Genomic DNA, 24,155 nt, shown 5'->3' on the forward strand with positions numbered 1-24,155 from the left:
GCATCTCCCTTTTCTGCCTCTGCTGCTCTCGGGCATTTATTTAAATTTGGTTCCAGGCAACAATCTTATTCCTTCCTGTTCTCGACCATTCCTTGCTGCAGCTGTGGGTCACTCCGTAATCTTTGTAACTACATCTTCTCCAGCCCCTCGATTGGAATTAACCTTTCTTTCTCTACTCTACAATCTCCCCCAGCACATGGTAACCCGAGTAAAGCTTTCCTTTCGTTAGTTATTTCTGTGTGTAATTTCCCCATTAGACCCAGGCTTGCTCATCTATAACCTGCGTAGCAGTAATTATCGTAACTGCTAATGCTTTACAATTACCAAGCACTTTTCCTAGGCAGAATATTATTCAATACCTACAATATCTCTGAGATAAGTATTTTTTAATGTATTCAGTCTTATAAATATGGCCATGGAGCCTCAGAGAGGGGAGGCAACTTGCCCAAAGTCACACAGTTAGCTCGTTGTAAGGTGCAGGAGCAAATTTAGTGCCCCTGCCCTGCAACTAGACTATAGAGTATTCTACACATAGTTTAAAAAACTGAGATTGAGTACAATGTAACCAAACTCCCAGTCATCAGTTCCCTTATTCGGTAAATATTTATTGTGCTCTTGTATTCCAGGAACTGTACTGGGCTCTAGGGAAGCAGTCGTGAATAAGGCAGAGGAGGGCTTTGTCTCATGGGGCTTAAAGTGTAATAGAGAGTAAGCAAGTAATCAAATAAACAAAATCTGGTAGGCTGAATAACGCCCTCCCCCAAGATGTTTACATCCCAATCCTCAAAACTGGTGGATGTTAACTCACATGAGGAGAAGGACTTTGCAGACTGGATTAAGTTAAGGATTTTGAGTTGAAGGATGAACCTGGCTTACCTGGGTGGACCCAATGTAATAACCAGAGTTCTTAAGAAAGCAGAGCTAGAATCAGAGTCAGGGGTGGTGCAACGACCAAAACAAGAGGTTGGACTAATGTGATGAAAGACTGAAGAGGGCCACGAGCCAAGAAATGAGGGCAGCTTCCAGGAGCTGGAAAAGGTAAGGAAATGGATCCCCACTCAGAACCTCCAGAAGGAACGCAGTCCTGCTGACCCATCTGAAACTTCTGACTTCCAGGACTATAAGAAAATAATCTATGTTGCTTTAAGCCACTAAGATTGTGGTAATGTGTTACAGTAGCAATTGGAAACTAATACACAAGGTAATGACAGCTTATGAGCAGAGCTATGAAAAAAAGAAGCATCTTGATCATGTAACAACTGGAGGACTCTCTGAGGAGCGGGTGAGAGTGGACCAGTGCAAGGAAGAGCATTCCAGGCAGAGGAATAGTAGGCGCAAAGGCCCAGAGGAAGCACCACAATGAGGAACAAAGACAGGCCAGTGTGGCTAGACACTGGTGAAATGAGGCTGGAGTTAGGCTGCAGTTGGATCACACCAGGCCTATCGGCCATGGCAAGGGGTGTGGGAGTTTTTGCCTTTTTTTTTTTTTTTTTTTTGTATTTATCTTATTTTTTACAATTGAGTATAGTCAATTTACAATGTTGTGTTAGTTTCTGTTGTACAGCATAGTGATTCAGTTATACGTACACATATATTCCTTTTCATATTCTTTTTCATTATAGGCTATTACAAGGTATTGAATACATGGACTTTTGACTACAAGAAATGGGAAGCTCTTGAAGGATTTTAAACATTGCATTGTGTTGTCTGACGTTTCCAGCAGGAACAAGACCCTTCCTCCGTGTGGGGGAGAACTTAAGCCCAGTCAAGACCAACCCATCCTCCAGATTAGCCCTCCTGTGCTCTGCTAGGTTCTTAGAACAGGTCCAGTCTTCATTAGGAAGCATCAGGTTTCCTTCCTGCCAGCCTGGCTCCAGTTCTGTAGGGGCAGGTGCCCCGATGTGAACGGTGGGCAGCAGACTTCGCTGTCACCTCGGGTGTGATTTATTACAGCGAGGGAGGACTGAAGAGTGATGTGCACGGGAACTCAGCATTACTGAGCTTAGAAATGCCCTTGCCAAGGGGAGGGACTTATCATTTGAAGTATGTATAATTTTTATTTTTTATTTTTTTTAACATGAAGTATGTATAATTATTTTGCTTACTTTAGCTTTCGTCTTTAGACTGTAAGCTCTGTGAAATCAGGGACCATCTGTACTTTTCTCCCTGTATTTACAGTGCTTGCATGCAATAAGTACTCTACAGGAACTTGTTAAAGCATGGGGTCAGTAATTTAGCTCACCTTTTATAGGTAACAGAAACAGGAAGAGGACTAATGAACAGTGAAATACAAATATCAAAACAACCTACAGTCAATTCTGCTGAAATGCCTTTTCTTTCCCTTATTTCCTTCCTTCCTTCCTCTCCCCCAGTTCCTTTCTCTATTTCTCTCTCTCCCTCCTTTCCTCCTTCCTTTTCTCTCTCTCTCTTTCTTTCTTTTAATGGAGATACTGGGGGTTGAACCCAAGATCTCAGATTTGCTAAGCATATGCTGTACCACTGAGCTATACCCTTTCCCCTGAAATGCTTATTTTGAAAGCAGGAATTTGTTCTAAGGCAATTTATAGGAGGGACAATGTAAACATACCTACTTTCCCCAGTGAAAAACACTAAGTGAATGCCCAGATCCCAGCTGAACGGAGCCACATGAGAAGACACGAAAGGTACTCACAACATGTACATCAAACATCTGCCAGCTATCTTAGTCCACACACATCCACATCTGGGTTCCAAATCTCTATCCAGTTTCAGATCCTTCTTCACAGTACCTCAAGGTTCTGATGCCCACCTCCATAAGCAAACTCCAGGTCTTTTTCAAGGTAAAGGTAAAGGTAAAGGGCTATACTTATTATGGTATTTATGCATGTAACCATTTTTCTATATTTAAAACTGTGCTGCCATTTTTATTAGATTCCCATTCTTTTTTTTTTTTTAGCTGTGTCATTGATTGGTGAAGTTTTTGAATGTTGTGGCCTTAACTCCATTTCTACCATAAACCTGGGGGGGGGGGCGGTTTAATGAATGATTTTGGATAGCACAGTGATTTTCAGACCACATATGTGGTGTTAGATTATAACTGATTGTACTTTCTTCTGTCTACAACACCAGGCAAACAAGAAAACACACAGTGATTAGCAAGGAATTGACATGAAACCAGTGAGCACTGGGAGTGCTTCATAGTGTCCTTCTGGTATATAGGACACCACGCTTATTATCTACTTGTTTATTTTTCAACCATCCTTCCATCTATTTATTTGTTCTAGGCATTCTATCAAATGCCTATGATGTGTCAAGTCCCGAAATAAACCCTGGTGATACAGCAGAGAACAGATTTAAAGTCTTAGGAAGCCTTAACATTGGTAGAAAATAATAATATATAAATAAGAAATAATGAGAGCTGCAGTCAACCAAGTGTTTATGACCCCCTCCAAATTCATATTTTGAGATTATGCCCCCAAGCATGATGGTATCTGCAGGTGCGGCTCTGGGGAGGTGATGAGGTCACGAGGGTGGCGCCGTCATGAAAGGGATTAGTGCCCTCTTAAAGGAGCCCCCAGAGAGCTCCCTTCTTACTTTAGTCATGTGAGGACACAGTGAGAGGATGACTGTCTGTGAACCAGGAAGCAGTCCCTCAACAGACACCGAGTTTGTGAGCACCGTAACCTTGGGCTTCCTGCCTCCGGAACTGTGAGAAATACATTTCTGTTGTTTATAAGCCACCCGGTCTATGGCACGTCGTTGCAGCAGCCCCCAGCGGACTAAAACGATAATCAATCTTTATTACAGGCTTTCTTCATTCTAGACACTATGATCAGCACTTTAAATACATGATTTTATTTAACCCTTTCAATACTCGGTGGTATTTACCAATTATAACTGATTACCAGGCATTACCAATATGTGGGGCAGGCATTACCAATATGTGGGGCAGGCATTATTACTCTCCTTGTGGTTACAGAGGCTTAACAGCAATTTGCTCCCAGGCAGTCTGACCCCATAGCCTGTGATCCTGAGTGACACTGTTGACACCTGTCTGCCCCGCCTCTGCTTGATCACCTTTGGTGGTGGGGAACACCTTGCCTCTCAAAGCAGCCTGTTCTATCTTTGGTAGGATATCAAAGGGGTAAAAAATCCATCTTAATAGCTGGCACTAAAATTCACTGTAGGGGAGTATTGAATCTATTTAAGAAAATACATCAGGAAGCCACCACCTTTGGTGGTGCAAAGGAAGATGAGGGATAGAGTGAAAAGACACCAAGTTACACTGTTTTGCTTAAGCTTTTCATAGGAAACTATGGGTTGGGGCAGAGGAGAGGAGGATGAAGAAGAGAGAGAAGGTTCTGTGCAAGCTGGTGGAGTATCGGTGTCCAGGGGGAGTGGCCAGTGAGGGGGACTTATGGGTGAGGGGCTACAGGTTTTCAAAGGCTGAGGAGGCAAATGTTTCCATTTACATAGTTTGCTTTGCTGCGATGGAAGCCCTTTCCCTGTCCCAGACTTCCTCCGTAGAGTCTGGGGCACACCTGGGGGAAGATCAAAGCTGACGGGTCAGGTGTCAGACTGGGCTGGAATGGAGCATACCTGGGAAGGAAAGACCCCTGCACCTGCCAGCTAAGTGATGGCCAGTCACTCCTGGTCTTCCTCTGCCAGTAGAGGGACAGGAGAGCCACTGTTGGGAGTGGAGGAAATCAGAACTGGCTATGCAGTGAAGACGCGAGTTCCCGGGAATTTGCAGCCATCTGGAGAAGGCTGGGTTTGGGCTGGGAGCTCCATTTTTACAGGTCCATTTTTATGTAATTCTCAAAGGAACCTCAGATGGCCTCAGGGTTACAGTTGTTAGGAGCAAGGCTCTCAAATAGGGAAACTTGGGTCTGACTCCCTGTTTGGCCATTTAATGGGTGACCTTGGACAATTTGCTTAACCTGCCTGCACCTCAGTTTTTTTCATCTACAAATTGAAGATAAACTTCCCTACCTCGCAGGGTTATTTTAGGGTTATTCTGAGAACTGAACATACATAAAATGTTTAGCATAATAATCAACCAATTGTTGTGGTTATAACTAACTCTAATGGCATGGTAGAAATAGCATAAGTTTTGTACTGGTTGAGACTGGGGTTCAAGATCCACTTCCATTACTTATTACATCTGTGTACCTGAGCCAGTGACTGAACATCTCTGGTTCTCAGTGAAATGGGGAATTAGCCTGGCAGGGCTGTGAGGATTAAATTACATAATAGAATCTGCTCACCACTCTGGTAGGCATGTAACAGGTACCCAGGATCAGTGCCAAGGCGAATCCATATGATGCCTTTTTGTGAATTAGGCTTTAACTTGGAAGACCCAGCCCTCCATATAGGTTTCAGCAGCACTCACCACCCTGGCCTGGGGGCTTTTGTGCAGTGTGCAACTGGCACATCTGTACGATGCAGGCTGCCAATGATGGGTGGCTGGTAGGGCTGTGCTGATTAGTATTCTTCTGCCTCTGACTTGCCCCCTTTGTTCTGGCGCAAGACTGTTCCACATTTGGAAGAAAGCACCTGAGCCCCTCCCTAATCTTCTCTCTCCTGGCTCCAGCTGCCCTCCTTCTTGGGACCTGCTTTCCCCATCCTACTCTTTCCCTTCCTATCCTCCTCCTCTAGTCCTCCCTTCCCCCATCCCAGGATCCTGGCCACCCCTCCCTGTGCGGCCCGCTGGCTTAAAGACCACTCAGTTGGGAGGCTGGATCCAGCACCTCCCTCCAGCCTCCCAGGCCCAGCCTGGGTTCTGGAACAGCCTCAGCCGAGATAATCTCGTGTTTAATTGCCAACAGCAGTCAGGAGGAAGCAGATGATCACGGCCCAGAAAGGGCGAGAATCCCCGGTGGGGCAGTGGGTTGGCTGCAGAGCCATCGAAGGCTATTTTTAGTGCTGGACACAGAGGTTCCAGGGGAAAGTGCTGGGCTCCAAGGGGCCTGCCTGTGACATTCAACCCCAGCCCTTTGTGGTGCCTCTTCCTCCACAGGCGAGGGAGCCAGGCTGCTCTTGGTGGTAGCTGTCCCTCTGCTGGAGGCCAAGGTGGGCCTGGACGGACTACAGTTGCTGGTGCTTTGTGGGGGGGTGGGGGGTGGAGTTAGGTGTTAACTCACTGCCAACAATTAGCGCCAGGGGCCCAGCTCTTGTATGGATCCCACTTTGCAGGAGAGAGAACTGGGCCTCAGAAGCATGAAATGACTTCCTTAAGGCTTTTCTGCAGGGAGTTCTCATGGTTGCCATCTTTGCTGCCACTTCCTCAGAGCATTTAGTCAGCAGGGTAGTGAGGGGTGCAGCCAGGATCCTTGAGTTTGCCTCCCCACCTCTGACTGGTGTGTGACCTGGGACAAGGTCCCTATCCTCTCTGAGTCCCAGGTTCCCCCCTGTGAGGTGGGGGCAGAGACAGTTACCACGTTGTGTTGCTGGGAACCAAAGAAGGGAAAGCATGGAGAGCTCTGACAGGCATGCCTGGCCTATAAGAAGTACTCCGGAAATGCTGCCAGGCCCTCTACCAGCACTGGACATGCATCCCAGCCAATATTCATAGTAACATAGCAAGGCATTCTCTGCTCCATTTTTCAGATATGGAAACTGAGTCCTAGACATGGATTCAATTTCTAAAGCTGGGAAGGGTAGGAGAGGGGCCTTGAGCTCAGGGCTCTGCCCTCCCAGATCTAAGATCTTCCTTCCATGTACACTGGGACTTCCTGTGAGCTGTGTCCCTTGGGAATTTGAGCAGCAGGGCAAGGTGTAAAGAGAATGAAGTGTGTGTGTGCACATGGGAGTGTATGACATGTTAGCAAAGTTGGTGGGGAGAGAGAAGAAAGAACTGTAAGCCAGAGCTCTGGTTAACAAGGATCTAACTCCCCTTTCCTCCCTCCTGGCTCCCAGGGTGTCCTTGAGACAAATGATGCCCCAGAGTCATCCAGAGTGACCCCCCAGCCCCTCCATGGAATTACTCTCACATCCTGCCTGTGCTCAGTGCATCCTGAGGGGCTGTCAAAGCCAAGGGCTCTCCCTTCGCGGCTGGTCTGCCAGAGTCCAGGGCTGCCCCCACGGCCTGGTCCTGGGATGATCTGCTACCCCCAGGGCTTGGTATTTGCTGTCTCTCTCAGCCCCACCCTCTTCGCTCTGCCCTGACCATTTCTCCTCTAAATAGCTCTTACGTGCACCCTTTCCTCTCTACCCCAATGCCACCACCCCCAATTTAAACCTGCTTCTTTCAGCAGGACCATTGCCACAGCCTCTTCACTGGTCTCCCTGGCACAGGTCTGGGCCTCACCCCTAACCCACAGGGGCTGCCCCAGAGTGTGAATGTCACGGGGTCACCTCCCTCCTACATCCCAGCGTGAGCTTCCCAGGCCAACAACATCTTGATCTTCAAGTTCTTTCCTCAGTCTCATCTGAGTTCCACCCCGCCCCAAATACCTCAGTGGAGAAGCCCAAAGTTCCCAAAGGTGAGTCCCCAGAAAACAGACTTTTGGGTTATGAACCGGGAGGAGGAGCAGGGCAGAACATTTGAAGAGGAATTCAGCCTGGGAAAAATACCAGGAAAATACTGAGAATGAGGCTCAGCAGGTTTATTTGTTGCAGGACTTCACAGAGCCTTTTTTATGCTAATTTATGATTCAACTTATGCTAATTTAATTTATGACAAATTTATTCATGAGGCAAAAGCCCTCCAGCAGATCCCTGGCAAGGTAGCCCTGAAAACAGTATGAACTCTTAGTTTTAGCAGTAGCTGACACTAACACAGCACTTACTACATGCCAGGGGCTGATCCCTGTGCTCTGTTATAGTCACTCATTTACTCCCCAGCACTCTGGGAGGCAGGTGCTACCATCATCCTCATCTTACAGACAAGGACACTGAGGTACAGAGAAGTGACGTGACCTGCCTGCATTCACCCAGCTAGTCAGCCGGGGAGCTGGGATTCCAGCCCAGACATCCTCTAAAACCAGCACTTGTGATTTCGCTAGACCCCAACTTTCAGGACTTCTTAAGTACTTGGCATTGTGATGAGCGCCCTTGGTGCGTTCTTTCCTTTAATCCTCACAACAGCCCCACGGTTATTATTGAGGAAACAGAAATGAGGCGTGCCCACACGAAGCCAAGGGTGCTGAGGTGGGACTCGAAGCCAGGTCCTCCTGTGAATCGTGCATCACCAGCCCATCTTGCTCTGCAGAGAACAAGAAATCCTTTAAACAAGGGGCATCCCGGGGCTCCAGGGTCGGTGTGACAGAGGCGGAAACTGACTCCCCTGGAGCTAAAACTGTCTGCTGCTTCTTTCTAAGAAGCCTTGCAGTCTGCTTTCTCTCCCTCACTGCTTTTGTGCTCAGTCACCCCCAAACTTCTCCCTACATTCTTTACAATAGTTTTAACCCAGAGGCTATGCTCCCAGAGGAAGGTAATGGGCTGATAATCTCAGAAGAATGGACAGGCCCCCTCTGAGGTTCCCCCATGATGCCAGAAAGATTCATCATGGTTAAGGGGAATGTACCAGCTCCCTGATTGTTATCATCTTTTCTGTTCCATCCAGTTTTTTCCGATAAAACTTCAAGACCCCAACCTGAAGGTGGACTCACCATCTCTAAGGCATGAGCCTGTTGTGACTCCCCTTTGCCGGACAAAGCAATAAAGCTGCTCTTTTCTATCCTCCCAAGACTCTTCCTCTGAGTCTCAGTCCTTTTTAGGGTTATAGACTGGTTTTGCGGCAACAGGTGCTCCGTAAAATACCCGCTGGGAAGTGCTTCTCTGGCATTCACCTGGAAATAGTCACTGTCAGCAAATTACATCATCCTGTTTTCTGCCACCACGATTTTGTGCTGTCCCCTCTTACCTGGTGTGCAGTCTCTCTACTCAGTCCTCCTGACACCAGGGAAGAGCTAAAATGAGGTCATATCTCTGGTTTTTCCAGACTTTTCCTTTCATAGCAGCTGTTCCCTTATCTGCGCGTCCTATGCAAATACTGTGCAGTGATGTTTTGTTTCAGTAGAGATTCCTCCCTTCAATCACTTTCTCCCTCATTCATTCATTCTTTCATCCATTCACTCAGGAAGTACTTATTGATCAACTACTGAGTGCAGGGCACTGTGCTAGGTCCTGGGGGGTACAGAAGTGAACAAAACAGAGGATGTAGCCCCTCAGGAATCCCACAGGATAGTGGGAGAAGACAGATACCAGGCCCAATAAAAAACCTGTATTTAGCATTTTTAAAGGGACAGGCTAGGGAGGGCTGGGAGTGGGAAGGACTGCAATTTTACACGGAATGCTAGAGAAGGTCAGCCTGAGGCTGCGACCATTGAGCAAAGACCTGGCAGAGGTGAGGGAGCCAGCCAGGAAGATGCCCTGGAGGAGGGTCACAGGCGGATGGAGGGAGGGGACACAGAGGCTGCAGCAGGAGGCCCCTGTGGCTGTGGGATGGAGAGGGGCAGTGGGGTAAGGAGGGGAGGGCAGGGTAGCAGAGATGCTCAAGAAAGTTTTCTTTATTTGGACTATTTCAGGAAATCTGAAGTCTTCCCCAGCAGTGTTCACTCCCAACTGATCATTAGTGTTTTCAGAAGGAGATATTTGATTAAGAACTAAAATGTGTGTGATCACTAAGTACCTAACCAGCACCAGTCTGGGGGCAATGAAAACCCAGGGAGTGAGGGGCCTGCTTTGCCTTTGACCTTGAGCGATCCCCTCCCATCTTGGACATTCTTCTGTCATCTGTATAAGGTACCAGAGGATGTCTCAGCCCGCCTTCTGATTCTGGCTTCAAGCTGTTTCCAAAGCCTCAGTTTTCTTTTCTGTGAAATGGGGGTTATAAGACATACCCCCATCCCTTTTTTGGTTGTTGCATCAAATCAGGGAAGGGTGTGCCCTTTTTTAAGTAAAATGTGGAGTTCAAACTAGATAAAGGCTAGTTTCAATAGAAACTCTATCATCATGTGGCAGTAACCAAATCTCTTAAATGATCAAAAGATCATTTCTGATCTTTGTCACATCCTTCCACTGATTGTAGAGGTGATGCTCTGACCTGGACACATTAGCATAATTTTACGGCCTCAGAAGGAAATTGTGCCTCAGAAGGACTAATTTACCTGCCCAAGGGAGCAGAGCTGGTGCGGGGAGGACCCAGATTCAAATTCCAGAGTGTGCCAAAGCCCACAGGAATTCCCCAGCCACACAGAGGCAAGGCTGAGGCCAAGGCCAAGCTTACAGAGAAGGACAAAACACAGCCAAGTCTGCAAAAACCAAATGAAAATTCCCAACCCTCCCTTACAGTTGCTGCTAGCCAGGAATGGGGGTGCCCAAACAGTGGAAAAGAGATGGGAGGGTGAAAGGTTCCCACTCCTGGGGAACCAGAGCCGTGGCCCGAGGCGCTGGGCCAGTTCAGGATGAGGCATGACATGGAGAAGCTCCTGGCCGGTCCTGGCTGCGGCCACATGTCCTCGTGGGCAGAGAGGGCCGTGCCAAGCCCCTGCCAGCGCATCTGTGGGTATCACAGGACCAAGGGTGTCAGCCATACCCAAAGGGATATTAAATACACTAAAATAGATACCAAAGACCCTACAAAACAAGAAGAGAGACTATAAAGGGGAAAAAACCAGAACATCATTTTATATATATTAAAATAAATAAAAGGCCTAAACAAAACTATCTTTATTAATATTTCCGCACTAGTGATAAGACAGATGGGTTGGAATTAGATACGGAGAAGTGTAATATTCTACAAAGGAAACTCTAGGGAGGCCCGGGGAGTTATGAAGGTCATTTCTCATTAAGGGTGAACTTTTCCATTCTGTCCTCCTCTGCCTTTATCCTAACGAAGCCTCTGCCAGAGCCAGCGATTCCCCACAGCTTTTGTGTGCTGGAAGCAGGCCGTGGCACCAAATGCCCCTCAGCTAGTCAGTTCAAGGCTATTTTTAGTTCTGCCAAACAATGAATGGGGCTGTTGTCTGCTCTTGGGCGGTGGAGCTTTTTTTTTTTTTTTAATTGTCTCGTCAGCTGGTCTGGAATACAAGCAGCATGAACTGCATCTTTTGGACACCTAGCACAGGGGAAGGTGGGTTTCCCTTCACTCGGACCGCAGCAGAAGCAAAGATGCCTGAATTTCGGAGGTAGCGGGCTCCCCGGGAGAGCTGCGGGCTTTGTGGCAGACCGGTCCCCAGACACAGGCGCCTGGGCCGTAAACGTGCATCGTGCGGAGGAGGCTGTGTTGCTGTCTGTGTAGTGCCGGTAATGGAGTCTGGAACATTCGAAGAAGAAACACTTGCTCAAGAAGTGGATGGGTGAGATAATACTGGTGTGGTTCCCACGAGAGCAAATGTTTGTTGAAGGGGTGAGAGTGTGTGTAAAATTTTAGCAAAACAAATGACTATTGAGGAGTGTTATGGGTTGAATTGTGTCCTCCCAAAATAAATGCTGCAGTCCTGACCCCCAGCATCTCAGAATGTGACCTTATTTGGAAACAGGGTCTTTACAGCAGTAATCAAGTTCAAGTGAAGTCATTAGGATGGCCCAAAAGACTGGCGTCCTTATAAAAAGAGGAAATTTGGACCCAGAGACACACACAGGGAGAAGGCATGTGAAAATGAAGGCGGAGCCCAGGTGGTGCGTCCACAACCCAGCTATGGCCAGCAAACCACCGAAGCGAGACTGGAACACATTCTCCCTCACGGCCCTTAGAAGGCACCAACCCCACAGACACCCTGATCTTGCACTTCCAGCCTCCAGGACTGGGAGGCGATACACTTCTGCTGTTGAAGCGCTCAGTCTGTGGTGCTATGTTAGGGCGGCCCTGGGAAGCAAGTACAAGGAGCATGAGTGAAATTATGTGCTGTGCTATGTATGAATCCACGTGAAAACACAGAGGAAACTCCTCACACGGTACTGGCCTAGAGTAGATCCTTAATATTCGTTAAATGAATGAGTGAACAAGGTCACACATAAAGCATGGAGCCCAGAGCTGAGCAGCGGGCAGGTGCTCAGTGAGCATTTGCTAGTTGGTGGGTAGTCGGAGCCAACGTTTATACACCATTTACGATGAGTCAGGCAGTGCTCAAAGTGATTGTGCATGTATGTTACCCTCATTTGATCCTTACAACAACCCGATTATTTATCACATTTAAAAGAAAAGGAAACCTGTACGGAGAGGTTCAATCCCTTCCCTAAGTTTACCCAGCTAGAAGCAGAGTTAGTTTTTGGATCTGGTTGGTTTAGGATGAGGGTTTCTACTCTTAACCGCTGTTTGAAACAATGCATTGCAGAGCCTGGCACACAGTAGGTGCTCAGCTCCAAACCAGTAAGTAGATGAGGGTACGTGGGCCAAGCAGGGAGCACAGGGTCTCGTCCCTGGTGATCTGAGAGCTGAGACCTGGACCCTCTTGTCCTTTGTCTCCTAAGTTCCTCTGATTCAGACTGATTCCTCTCATGTGTCAGCACATTCCCGAGTCCTTCTGGGGAGAGAGGAAGCCGACTTGATGCTGAAGAGGGGAGTGGAGCAGAGGGGGCGTCAGGCGGCTTGGCTGTCAGAGAGATGGGCATCAGCATCCTGCCTCCTCTCCATAACTCATCCCAAACCAAGTGCCGGTGCTGACTGCGCTTCCCACTGCAGGGCCCCGCTGGCTGTTCACATGCTCCTCTTGTGCTGTGCCAAGGACCAGGCCTGGCAGTGATTTACGATGTCACAGGCCAGCGTCCTCTGCCCTGACCACGGTTCTTGGCCACAGGTTTAATTATTTAAACAGATTTTACATTTTACGAGCATGCCCTCAAGCCTGGCAGAGGAAAGCCTTAGGAGAAAAAAAATTTTTTGCTTGAAAGATTACATTGAAATATGCAAGGACAGAGGACAGGAAACGTTCCAAATGCCCACGTGGGAGTGTTGTGTTCAAGGCCCTTTCAAATTTTCCCCATTTTACCAGATCTCTCTTCAGCAAATGCACATTTCTGCCTCACTGCAGAATCAAGTAGTTCATCATCCTAGCAAGTCCACAATTTTGCTTCTGCTGGCCAACATTTTTGTAATGCCTATGCACCACACACACATACGCGCGTGCGTGCGTGCGTTTGCTCATAGGATCTTCCTGTGCCCCTGTGCTGTGGTAGGGGCTGCATTAGTTAGCAAAACACACACAAATCCCTGCCCTCTGGGAGCATCCATTCTACAGTGGGAGTCTTCCTTATTCATTCCATGCAAACCATTTTCTCCCTCCCACGAGGGTCCCGCCAAAATGCTACTTCCTCTGGCTTCCCTGCTCTTCTGGGTGAAATCAATCGCTCAAGAGATGCTCTGTTGTTGTCTATCAGAGCCCATCCTTACTGCGCTGTAACTGCCAGTGGCCTTGATGTTCCCCTCTTTCTCAGACTGTGGACTCTTTGAGGGTAGGGACTGTCAAATTTTGTTTCTATCCCATCACCTGTGACAGTGTCTGGCACAAAGTAGGTGCTCATAATATGGATGGCCATCGGAAGACCCCCTTGCTTCTTCCTGGTTTAGGGACTCTCCTGTGCGTTCTCTCTACTCTGACATTTTCTGGTTCGTTTTATTGTTCATTCATTCATTCATTCATTCACCCACCCCAATCATTCACTCAATCATTCAGCATATAATTATTGGGCACCACTATGTAGGAGAGCCTATTCTAAGTGCTCAGGATACGCTGATAAAGACAGAAATGGCCTCTACCCTTGGTGTGCCCACATTTTGGTCATGGAGACAGAGAGCAGGCTGCTGTTCTCGGGCTCTTTGGATGCTGGCTTCTCAGATGGCTGTAGAGGGCCGTCAGCCCTCTGGGCCATGGCACATGCAGGATGGGGCAGGGAGGATCCACACTAAAACTCAGATCAAAAGGTGTCTGTGTCTTCCCACCTGGCTCAGAGGATGAGGCTGGAGAAAATGGATCTCACCAATCTCCCTCTTCCAAGCTCTCCACCTCTGTGTAAACTGGGGACACCAAAGTCCAAGGCTATTAAAATAATAATGCAAATAATCCATATTTTTCATCTTAAAAGCACTTCTGGAGTGTTCAATTAATCTTTCCAATCTCTGTGTGTGTAGCTAAGTATAAGTTTTTGCTTATAGATGAAGAAAGTGAAACACAAGGCGATTAAACTATTGGCCTGAGGCTACAGAGAAAGCAAGGGTCTGAGCAGAGATTTGACCCATCAGTCCTTATTTATTTTGAACAACTGCAGGCTCAAAGGCCCATGTCCCTTGGGCAGCTCCTGGGGAGTGAAGTCAGTTTGCCTTGGTGGGCAGGACCACTTGGTGATAAGGAATCAGAGCTTTGCAGGTGCACAGACCTGGGTCTGACTCCTATCCCCAGCCCCCACTTACAGTCGGGTGACCTTTGGCAAAGTGGTTCATGGACTCTGTGCTCTGGGCTCCTCATCTATAAAATGGAGGTAATAACTTTGTTGCAGGATTAGGAGGGCGAAAATAAATGAGATTATGTTTGTAGAGTGCTTAGCGTGGTGCAGGGTGTTTTTGTCTTAAAGATGTATTGAGATAGAAGCTTTTGAAGTGAGCTGTACAGAGCTACTAATCATCACCATCACCATCATCATCACTGTCATCATCACCATCATCATCATCACTGTCATCATCACCATCATCATCACCATCTTCATCACCATCATCACCATCATTATCATCCAATACCATTTGGGCACTTGGTATATTCCAGACATAAAGTTGTCTTAGCATAATTCCATTAAATGCTTGGTGTCTTTTTATTATCAATTGGTTGCCACACCTACGTCATGTCATCCATCTGATTTCTTTCCCCATGAATGAGTGCCAAGCCCCTGGGCTGCACACTGTGGGAGATACAGAATTGCCTTGAATGTGGACCCTACCCCTGCCATTCATCCGTGCCTTTCCAACCCAGTTAGAGTCATGAATGCTCTGAGTTTACACTGTTTTAGCCAGATTGTTCAGAAACCTTAGCCTCACCTGCAGGGGGCACTGCCATTAGTCTTCTATAAATAGTTAACATTCTAGATGCGCCATCTAAATGGACGGCACCAGGCATGGAACATACATTCTTTTTAATCCTCATGTGTTTAATCCTCACAACAATCCTATGAGGCATGAACAATTCTCACTCCAGTTTTGTAGATGAGGAAACTGAGGCACAAAGATGGAAGTACTTTTTGCAAGGCCCCATAAGCCAACTACACAGTTGGCCAGTTCTGAGTCTGGATGGCTGAGAGGAGATTTCTGTCTGAAGAGAGAGTAGAGAGCAGTAATTAAAGCCAGAATCATAATCCAGTTTCTATTAACTTGTTGTGTGAATTTCAGGCTGTCACCAAGTTTCTGTGCAACTTTGACCACCAAGTATTTAGAGGATTTATTGGCCAAGACTGTGCTGGGCTCTGAGGATGTTACAGAAGCAATAGAGGATTCCTTTTTTTCCTCCAAGATATATTAGGACAGAAACGTTTGAATTAGACCTGGTGCTGGAAGCTGCTCATCATAACCATCACCATCATCATCACCATCATCATCACCACCATCATCATCATCATCACCTTGCAACATCTTTGGGGCACTTTCTGTATTCCAGATATAAAGGTGTTTGATACAGACTATCCTGTTTAAGCCTACCACATCCCTATGAAATGGATGATTTTCCCCACTTTAGAGATTAGAAAACTGAGGCACACTAGATAGCTCACAGAGGGTAAGAAACTTGGTTAAGGTCACAGAAGCCAGTAAATATGAGGGCTGGGTTTTCACTCCTGCAGGGTTGGGTACGTAGGAGGGACTGCTGCCACTCCAGCTAGGGTCCTGCAAGAGAAGCCTGCTGTCTTATTTCCTCCCTCACTGCTCTAGTCAGCTTTCTCCTCCAGCGAGAATGAGAATTAATAGCTCTAAAGTTGGAAAAGTCACTCTTTGGCTTACATGCTTTGGCAGGGCTGCCCTGGGAGGACACTTAACCTTTGTCTGCACCTCCGTTTCCCCATCACTAACATGTGCCTGCCCCCGGGGGTGTGTCTGTATTATTAATGATGGTAAAGCGATCTGAGCACACGGCACTGAGTCATGAGACAGGCAAAGTGCAATTCATCTTGAGAACCACTTGACAGGGTCACAAGGAGCTGAAGGACATGCGGCCCCTGCTTTGTGCAGGACCTTGGCATAAACACGTTCACATCACTGTCACATTTGATCCTCTCAAAAACCCTGCAAGACAGGCTACGTGGGAGATGGGTAACAGAATATCAGGGCTTCAGAGATCGATAGAACTGTGGGAGGGAAAAGAGAGAGTTGGGGCCAAGGAGAAACAGGGGGGCAGAACTGCTGGTGCTGGCTGCTATCGGCTATACAAATTTCCCAGCCTTCCTTGCTATTCCTTGTGTCATGTGACTCAATCCCACCCATGGAGTGTGGGTGGATGGGGTGTGTGCCCCTGCCAGGCAGGACTCCCACACACCTCCCCTTGTGAGCTTGCTCTCTTACTGCTAGAAGACTCAGAGCAGGTGGAGCCACAAGATGGAAAGAGTCTGGGTCCCTTAGTGACTGCTGAGTCCTTGCAGACTGAGAACCACCTGTGATGTGGGAAACCACCTTTTACAAGTCACTGAGATTTGGGGGTTTACCTACTGCATTCTCTAGCACTATTTGTCTTATAATAATAATAAATAATGTGATTTTTATAGTGCTTATAGCTTTCCAAAAACTTTCATGTGTGTTATAATTGGAGGATCCTTGGGAGACATGTGTGGCTTCAGTATCACAAATAGTTGTGTGTTTATGCAGAAAATTCTTTGTCTTCAAACTTAAGACTATCTTGTGGGTGAAACATCTTTTTCTCTGATACCCTGGATGCTAAAAATTGTGGCCCTGGGATCAGAACTGCATGGCCCTGTTCTTCGGATACCAACCTCACTCCTGGCATCATCTTTCTTCCTAAGTAATTCGCTTTCTCCAAACCTCAGTTTTCCCATCTGTAAAATGGGGATAGACAGGTGGTCAACTTGATCAGGCTGTGAGGTAGATTCCATCTTCCTCCATAGCTCACACCCAACTCAGCTGCTGAGTCCCAGAATGCAGGGTGTGGAAGGAGGCTTAGAGATGACCCCTTAGACCTTCTGTTTGGTGCTTCTCAAACTGCAAGGGATTGTCAGTGGGGCACCAGGAGGTGAAAAAAGACACAGGACAAATAGGGCACCCTTTTGCTAGAAATGTACAGAAATAAAACTTGAATTGTGATGTGGGACACGCATCTGCAACCTCGGGAAATGTTTTCTTTCTGTTCCCGAGTCTCAAGGGTCTCCCCACCCCACAGAAACCTCAAAGTAGAACCGTTTTCACATGTGCTTATGAAAGGACAGTTTGACACTTGGCTGTGGTCAAAGCGTTATCAGGTACAGCTCTGGCCCCAGCATCTCTGGCCCTCAAACTGCCCGCATTGCCCTGTAGGACTAAGGCTTTGGATTTAATACACTCCCTGAGAGCAGCAGCATCTTTGACCCTTGCACATCACTCCCTAATCTGCATGAATTGCTCCACTTCAGGAATTTCTCCCTGAGTTTTGTGTGGGAAAACCATGTCTTAACCCAAGGAACTGTCATATGGTCTCCCGTTAAGATAAGAAGCTGGTGTAAACTATCAGATTTTGCCTGGGCAGCCTGGAAGGCCTGGTGCCTGTTTGTTTCCTCCCATTTCACTTAAACAAGTTGTTTTTGAGGGGAGGGTATAGTTCAGGGTTAGAGTGCTTGCTTCGCAAGCAGGAGGTCCTGGGTTCAATCCCCAGTACCTCCATTTAAACAAACAAACCTAATTACCTCCCCCACAAAAAAATTACTAAAAAACACATTTTTTTTCCTCTCCTCCCCTGTCCCTTTTCTTATTTTTCTTAAGTTTATTATGAATGCCCTTTTGCGGCAACTTTCCTCAAATCCTTTCTAGGATAATGCAGCAGATTAATCAATTCAAGAAATTACATGTTGCCCACAGGGCCAGCCTTGTTAAAATTCTAAGTGGGCCAAATTTTTTTGTTTGTTTGCTTTTTGCTTCATGCCACTCCCTCTCCCTTCCCCGACCCTCTGTAACTGCTGGTCATGGCACAGCCATCGTTCCTCATCCCTCCATTCTCCTCCCACCTTCTCCCCGACCTCCCCATTCTTTATCACCTTGATAAACAATCCTGGCAAAGCCACAAAAGGAAATGAACTAGGAGCTTTGATAAAGCCGAAAGACACGCAAAGCTCTCCTTTAATGGCAGTCTCAACCATGGATAAGCTAGAGGTGGTGCAGAGCAATTAGGCTGCAAATGGGGACTCCCCATGAGGGGACTTGCAGAGGAGGAGTATCTGTGGGGGGCAAGGGAGAGCTGATGTGGACACAGATGAGTTAACGCAGGCAGGAGGGTGGTCAGGTGTGTTCGCAGGGCTGAGGCTGGCTGAGGAGCTGGCACTATTTTTAAGTGGGTTGAGAAAAATAGGCTTTTTTTTTTTTTTTCCGTACGTTAGATTTTTGTTTTTAATTGTAATACTGGAAAGTTGTGCTGAAAACAAGGCCACTGGAAACACAGCCCAGGGAATCAGACCTCCACTATCAAACATAAAAAAATTACTTTGGACTTAAAAAATCCACTTGTGAGTTTTAGATGCTTTTAACATATATGTTTGAAAGCTCTTGTGCCTTTTTACTTTTTACTTCTACTTTTCGGATGAAATGTCTTCTTCCTTTCTCCTGACTATGACGTCTCAAGTGGGGCTTTTGTTTTGTTTTGTTTTTGGTTTTATTTTTAGTTTTTATTTTTTTTTGGATAACCGTATCATAATTCATTTCAACGCAGTTCATTGTCAGGTCATCTTTTCCTCAGTTAGAGACCACGTGTGGAAAACCAGGGGCCTGCTATCCCTGTGAGACAGGAGGGAAGAGGGCAGGGCACAACCATCAGAAGAATGACACAGCAATTGAGGACAGAACAAACACTAGCCAGAACCAAGACGGCGGGAGAGTCAACTCCCACAGACCTTGAGGTTCAGCATAGGCTCCCTGTAATATATTAACATGCTAAATGACACACCCACAGGTACCATGACAGTTCCGAGGATGGCCATAAAAGGCCAAAAAATGGGCAGTGGCCCAATTCCTGGGAATCCCTGCCCCTTCCCCAAAGTAGCTGGAATAATCCTCCCACTTGTGAGCATATGACATTATCAAGCCCATAAAAACTCACCACCCCCTCACCTCGTGGCCGATCTCACTCTCCCAGATGATCCCATCCACGCTCTGAGGTCACTGCCTCTCGCCTCGCCTCTCGCCTCTCAAGATGGCCCCCACTCTGCCTATGGAATGTGCATCTACTTTTACTTTAAACACTCCCTGAAGCCTCGTAGCCTGTCTGGCCTTCTGACATGGCCTGCACGCTGTCTATGGAGTGTGCATCTCTCTGAATCAGCCCACTTTTACTCAACTATGGCTTGCTCCTGATTCTTATGAAAAGCCAAGGACCCTCACTTGGCGGGGGGCATCTCAGGGACCTGCCCGAGACCTGGGACATGACCATCCTCTCGTGTCCTATTTTCCTGTATCACTTGTTACACAGGCAATTCTGCCTAGTCCTTTTGAATCCATCAGTTTGCAAGAAATGATTCTTGCCTATCTGGGTTCTGGAGACAATAAAATGGGGCACAGATCCCCCTCCACTCAGTGCATATGGATTGAGGCTCTTACGACGTGCTGGAGCAAGTTCACTAGCATCCTTTCAGCTCAACTCCTTAGTTGAGGAGACGGCAAACCTGGAGTCCAGAGAGGTAATGTGACTACCCCTAAGGTCACAGAGCCTGTAAAAGGCACAGCCAGCACTGGAAATCAGGCCTCCAGATTTCTCGGTTACAGAAAGCCTGGGGAGTTTGAGCCTAAGAGTAGGCAATGAGAAATATTTACCGAGCATTTACTACGTGTCGGGCGCTCTGTTGAGCGTTTTACTGCTCTGATGACCACTACTGCCAGTGTCAGCTCTGACTTGTCACATGCCTGCTACTTGCTAGACTCTAGGCTAAGTACTCACACGCATTTGGTCTAACGCTTACGTAACCCACGGGGCCAGTATTCTTCTCATTTTTACAGATGGGCAATCAGCCTAGAACAGCTAACTAAACTACCCAAGGACACACAGCTGGGAAATGTGGGAGATGAGAAGTGAACAAACCCAGGGCTGTCTGACTCTAGGCCCATGTTCTCTGAATCTCTATCCTTTCCCTGGGTCAGAAGTTCTCATTCAGCAAATCCAGCCATGGCAAAGTCCTACGGTAGGTACTTGCGATCTGGTGTGAGGGTGAAAGATGTCCTTTCGCGAGAGGTTTTCTCTTTCTCCCCTCCCCGTGCCTCCTGCCCTCTGATGGAGGCGCACACACTTTGGGAGAACACACACGGCAGGATGGAGTGAGCGTGTAAATGTCAGATCAATCCCTGCTACAATTCCGCCTGCTGGGGTATCAGGTCAGTGCCCTAGCTTCTCTGAGCCTCACGTTCCTCCACTTTTAAAGTGGACGTAATAACGTCTATGCCTGCAGGTCATGCATTTATCTGACTCCTAGGTGCTGAGGAGGTGATCATTCTGCTGTAGCACTCCTCATTACTCCTGGATGGCCTTGCTGTTAGAGACACTGCTGTGAGAGCTCAAAGTCCCTCTAAGCTCCCTCGAAACCTGAGCTCCTATCCCTTCCCCTCCACTGTGTGACCTTCAGCCTGGAAGTTCTGGGAGGGCAGGGCTGAGTGAGCATCTGTGGGGGTCATTTGGCTCAGGAATCATTGCCAGTGATGGGAATCACTGGGCTCATCAGACTCATCTCTCAATATGCGATTCCCACCCTCATTTCAGGGTGATGACAAAGATCCTCACTGGCTCCACATGTATGATGGAGGAGAAGAAGACAAATATCCCCAAATCACGGCTTGGGAGGAGGAGGATTTCCCAGAGGTGGAGGCCAATCGCTCCCTGGAGACACAGAGGCAGGCAGTGAGCAAAAACCACGTGTTGCAGGGGTGGACGCTTTTCTGGGCAGGTGTATGTGTGCAGGTGTGCGCATGCTTGCTTGATGTTGGTTTGAGCTCTTCCATCTCTCTGAGCACTAAGTCTCCCAGAAGCTACCAGCTTGGTCTGTTTTATCCTGCTCAGGTGCAGACAAACACAAGTGTGGTTGATCTCGTTACTAGGAAAGTAGTGAGATCTATTCTAGGGGTTCTCAAACCTGGCTGTCACCAGAACCTAGGAGTTTACAAAAGACCCCGCCGTGTCCCAGGTGCCCACCTCTAGAGATCTTGATAGGAAGGCCCTGGTGGGAATCAGGTATGTGCTTTTAAAGGGTTTCCCTGTACTCCTGCTGGGTAGCCAGACTAAGAGCCATTGATACAGGTTACGAGTCCTTGGTACGGTGGACAAATCACGGTGCAGGAACCAGACCTGAGTCTGAGCTCCCTTTACTGAGGACTAACCAGAGACCGGCAACTCACACTGAGTCATCTCTTTTGCTTCCCAAAACCTCTCTTTGTCGTATGCATCAGCATCCTCTTCTCACGGGGAAGGGATTAGAGACGTTGCCCCGCTAGAAAGGGCTGCACCCTGAATCAGTGCAGCTTCCCATCACTGCCACGCCTCTGGGCCTCTGGACATAAGGTCTCCTGGCAGGGACCATCCTGGAGGGCCAGGGCTGGACACTCCGCTTTGGCCAACAATGATCATTTACTTAAAAAGTAAATTACAATTGGTGCATTTTCAGTATGCAACAATGAAGAGTAATTTCTCTTCCTTGTGCGCAAGAGCTCCAATTATGATTTAATTCAATTCCGATTAACTATGCTTTGATGGCATTTCCATTACATAAAAAATAAATGTATTAGCCAAGCATAATGTGTTTTGACTTTAGTTCTGATGCTAATAAGGAGGCTGTTTGGCGGCTAGGATCCCACACTTCATTCCACGGTTGTAAAGGAGAGAAAGGAAAACAAAAAGGAAGAGGCAAGTAGCTCTGAGAAACCCCACACAGAGGGGTGCTGTGGTTTGGGGGTGGGCTGAGGGCTGTCAGCAAATGCTTGGCAATCGCAGGTTTGCTCTCACAGCCGCTGCTAGAGATGCTTAGGGATGTGAGTGTGGGCAGGCACCCATGGCTCTTCCGCCCGTTGGGGAGGACTCCTGGGCCAGGGTGGGGTGGGGGAGAGGTGTGAAGATGGAGCTGGCTAAACACAGCGTATGTGGGCATCGGCAGGCCCGTCCCCACTACGTCAGTAACGCCTGCCGGCCTCTCTCACAGTCTGAGTCACCTGCAGCCTATGCCTCAGCTCCTGACCCCCGCTCACCTGGTGTCCAGCGGGACACTGCTCTTCAGGTGTCTGATGACCCTCCTATCTGTCCCTGAAGCATCGCACCATTACTAAAGCCTTCCTTGGGTCCGGGCACCCGAGCATCCCTCCACGTCTGAAGGGGCTGACAAGGGTGAGCCTCAGTCCTGACAATTTTGTTACAGTCATTATTCTTTTAACAGCTGCCTGACGTAGGTTTCTGTCTGTTTTAGGGAAGAGGAAACTGCTGATTCTGGGCCGGTTTGCCCTCAGATTCATTTCTTGACACTTTCTCTCCGCTCTCCTATGTGGCCGGAGAGGCTGACTCCTGCTGGCTGGCTTCACCTGGGCTGGGCCCTTGGGAGGCCCTGTCCCGAGGTGGGAAGGTGGAGGCTGTGTTACTGCACGGCACTGTCTTCCATCTGCCTGGGTTCTGGTTTCCACAGGGAGGCCCAGGCCTGGGCTGTGGGAACGTCATTGACTCGCTTTGACCTTAGGGGTGGGGTCTTCAGTTTCTTGCTGGGGCTAATCTTTGCATTGCCTTATTCTTCCCTGTTTGGCTTTTCAGCCCTCCCTCTCCTGTGGATCCAATTCTTTACAATAAATTCCCTCTATTTCAAAAATACTCCAAGCAGTTTTTGTTTCTCTGGATGAAACTGAAGCTGCAAGAGATTAAGTAACCACCCAAGATAACAGCCTTCAATACATCAGTGCATTTCCTTTCAGGCTTGGAAAACACGCACACCGATTAAATCATCTCTTCAGAGTCTGTCTGTCTATCTGTCTATCTATACATCCATCTGAATAATAAAAACATAAATGGGTCATACTCTATGTATGGTTTAATCGGGTGTTTATTATATTGTGAGAATCTTATTTTCCCATATAATTTGAAAAATACATTGAATGACTATTTAATATTCAATTATAAGGATTACTTATTTCAGGAATCTTCTCTTATCAAGGACTTAGATCTCCGTATCTTTTCACTTACATAAATAATTACATGGATGTTCTATCTAAGCTGGCAAAGTGAAGACAGTTGAGCAATTGCTTCCCTCTAGTTCTTGACTAAATGAACAATTAAAAAGAAAAATCTGCTCACTTCCCGTCACCCACCAAATCCTAAGTAGCATCAATTAAGGAAAAGGTTTGCACCCCATGCCATAAACGTCAAGGAAAGCTTGTAACCCTGCTGGTGTGTTTCCTACCCCAACCCCTTCAAGTCAGAAGCCAGACTGGGGAGATGAGGCGACCGAGCAAAGTTTTGAGGTTTCTCACTAATTACCCCACATCTGGAGAGAAGCAGAGAAAGGATGAGGGCATGCTATCCAGAGAAAAGCCTCATGTCCCCTACTCACTAATGCTGGAATCTTAGGATCAAAGCCAACATAGGCAGTCTACCCCAGCTCATCATTTTTCTAGGATATTACACTCATGCTTTGAAACCTGTTTTAAAGGACTGCCTGAGACCACGCAAAAATGCCTAGTATTGCAATACCAGGGTTATTAATGTAGAGCTGGAAAAGGAAGAAGAGATGTCACATATAATAGGAGGGGGGGGGGGTTAGAAAAATTTAATCATACTGCATGGGAAGAGAAAGAGAGAGAAAGCCTGGTCTGAACTGCCCAAGTTAGGCATGAAGAAGATGAAAAGAAACCATGTAGCATGTAAGCAAACAATTCTAGTCCCACCCAACCTGGAAAGGAATAAAAAAAAAGATAAAAGAAAGATTATTCCTTGCAAAAACAAACAAACAAATGAAAACCCAACCTGAAAGAAAACATATCCCAAGAAACAAAGAAAACTTCCAATGTGTATTTTGCACTACAGAGGAATTTACTGAGAATCTGAAGCCAA

General features: G+C 47.3%; 1 protein-coding gene and 1 non-coding gene across 2 annotated transcripts in view; one reads left to right on the plus strand and one right to left on the minus strand.

The window, feature by feature from the left end:
* TENM4 (teneurin transmembrane protein 4) overlaps nt 1-24,155 on the minus strand; it is a 2,614,134-nt gene that overhangs the window by 761,886 nt on the left and 1,828,093 nt on the right. The gene's annotated exons all lie outside the window — the stretch shown is intronic.
* Nucleotides 17,693-17,764, plus strand: TRNAA-CGC. Its single transcript has one exon. It is a non-coding gene; the product is annotated as a tRNA-Ala (tRNA).

Source organism: Camelus ferus, chromosome 10 (genome assembly GCF_009834535.1).
Source record: "Camelus ferus isolate YT-003-E chromosome 10, BCGSAC_Cfer_1.0, whole genome shotgun sequence".
Taxonomy (NCBI): Eukaryota; Metazoa; Chordata; class Mammalia; order Artiodactyla; family Camelidae; genus Camelus; species Camelus ferus.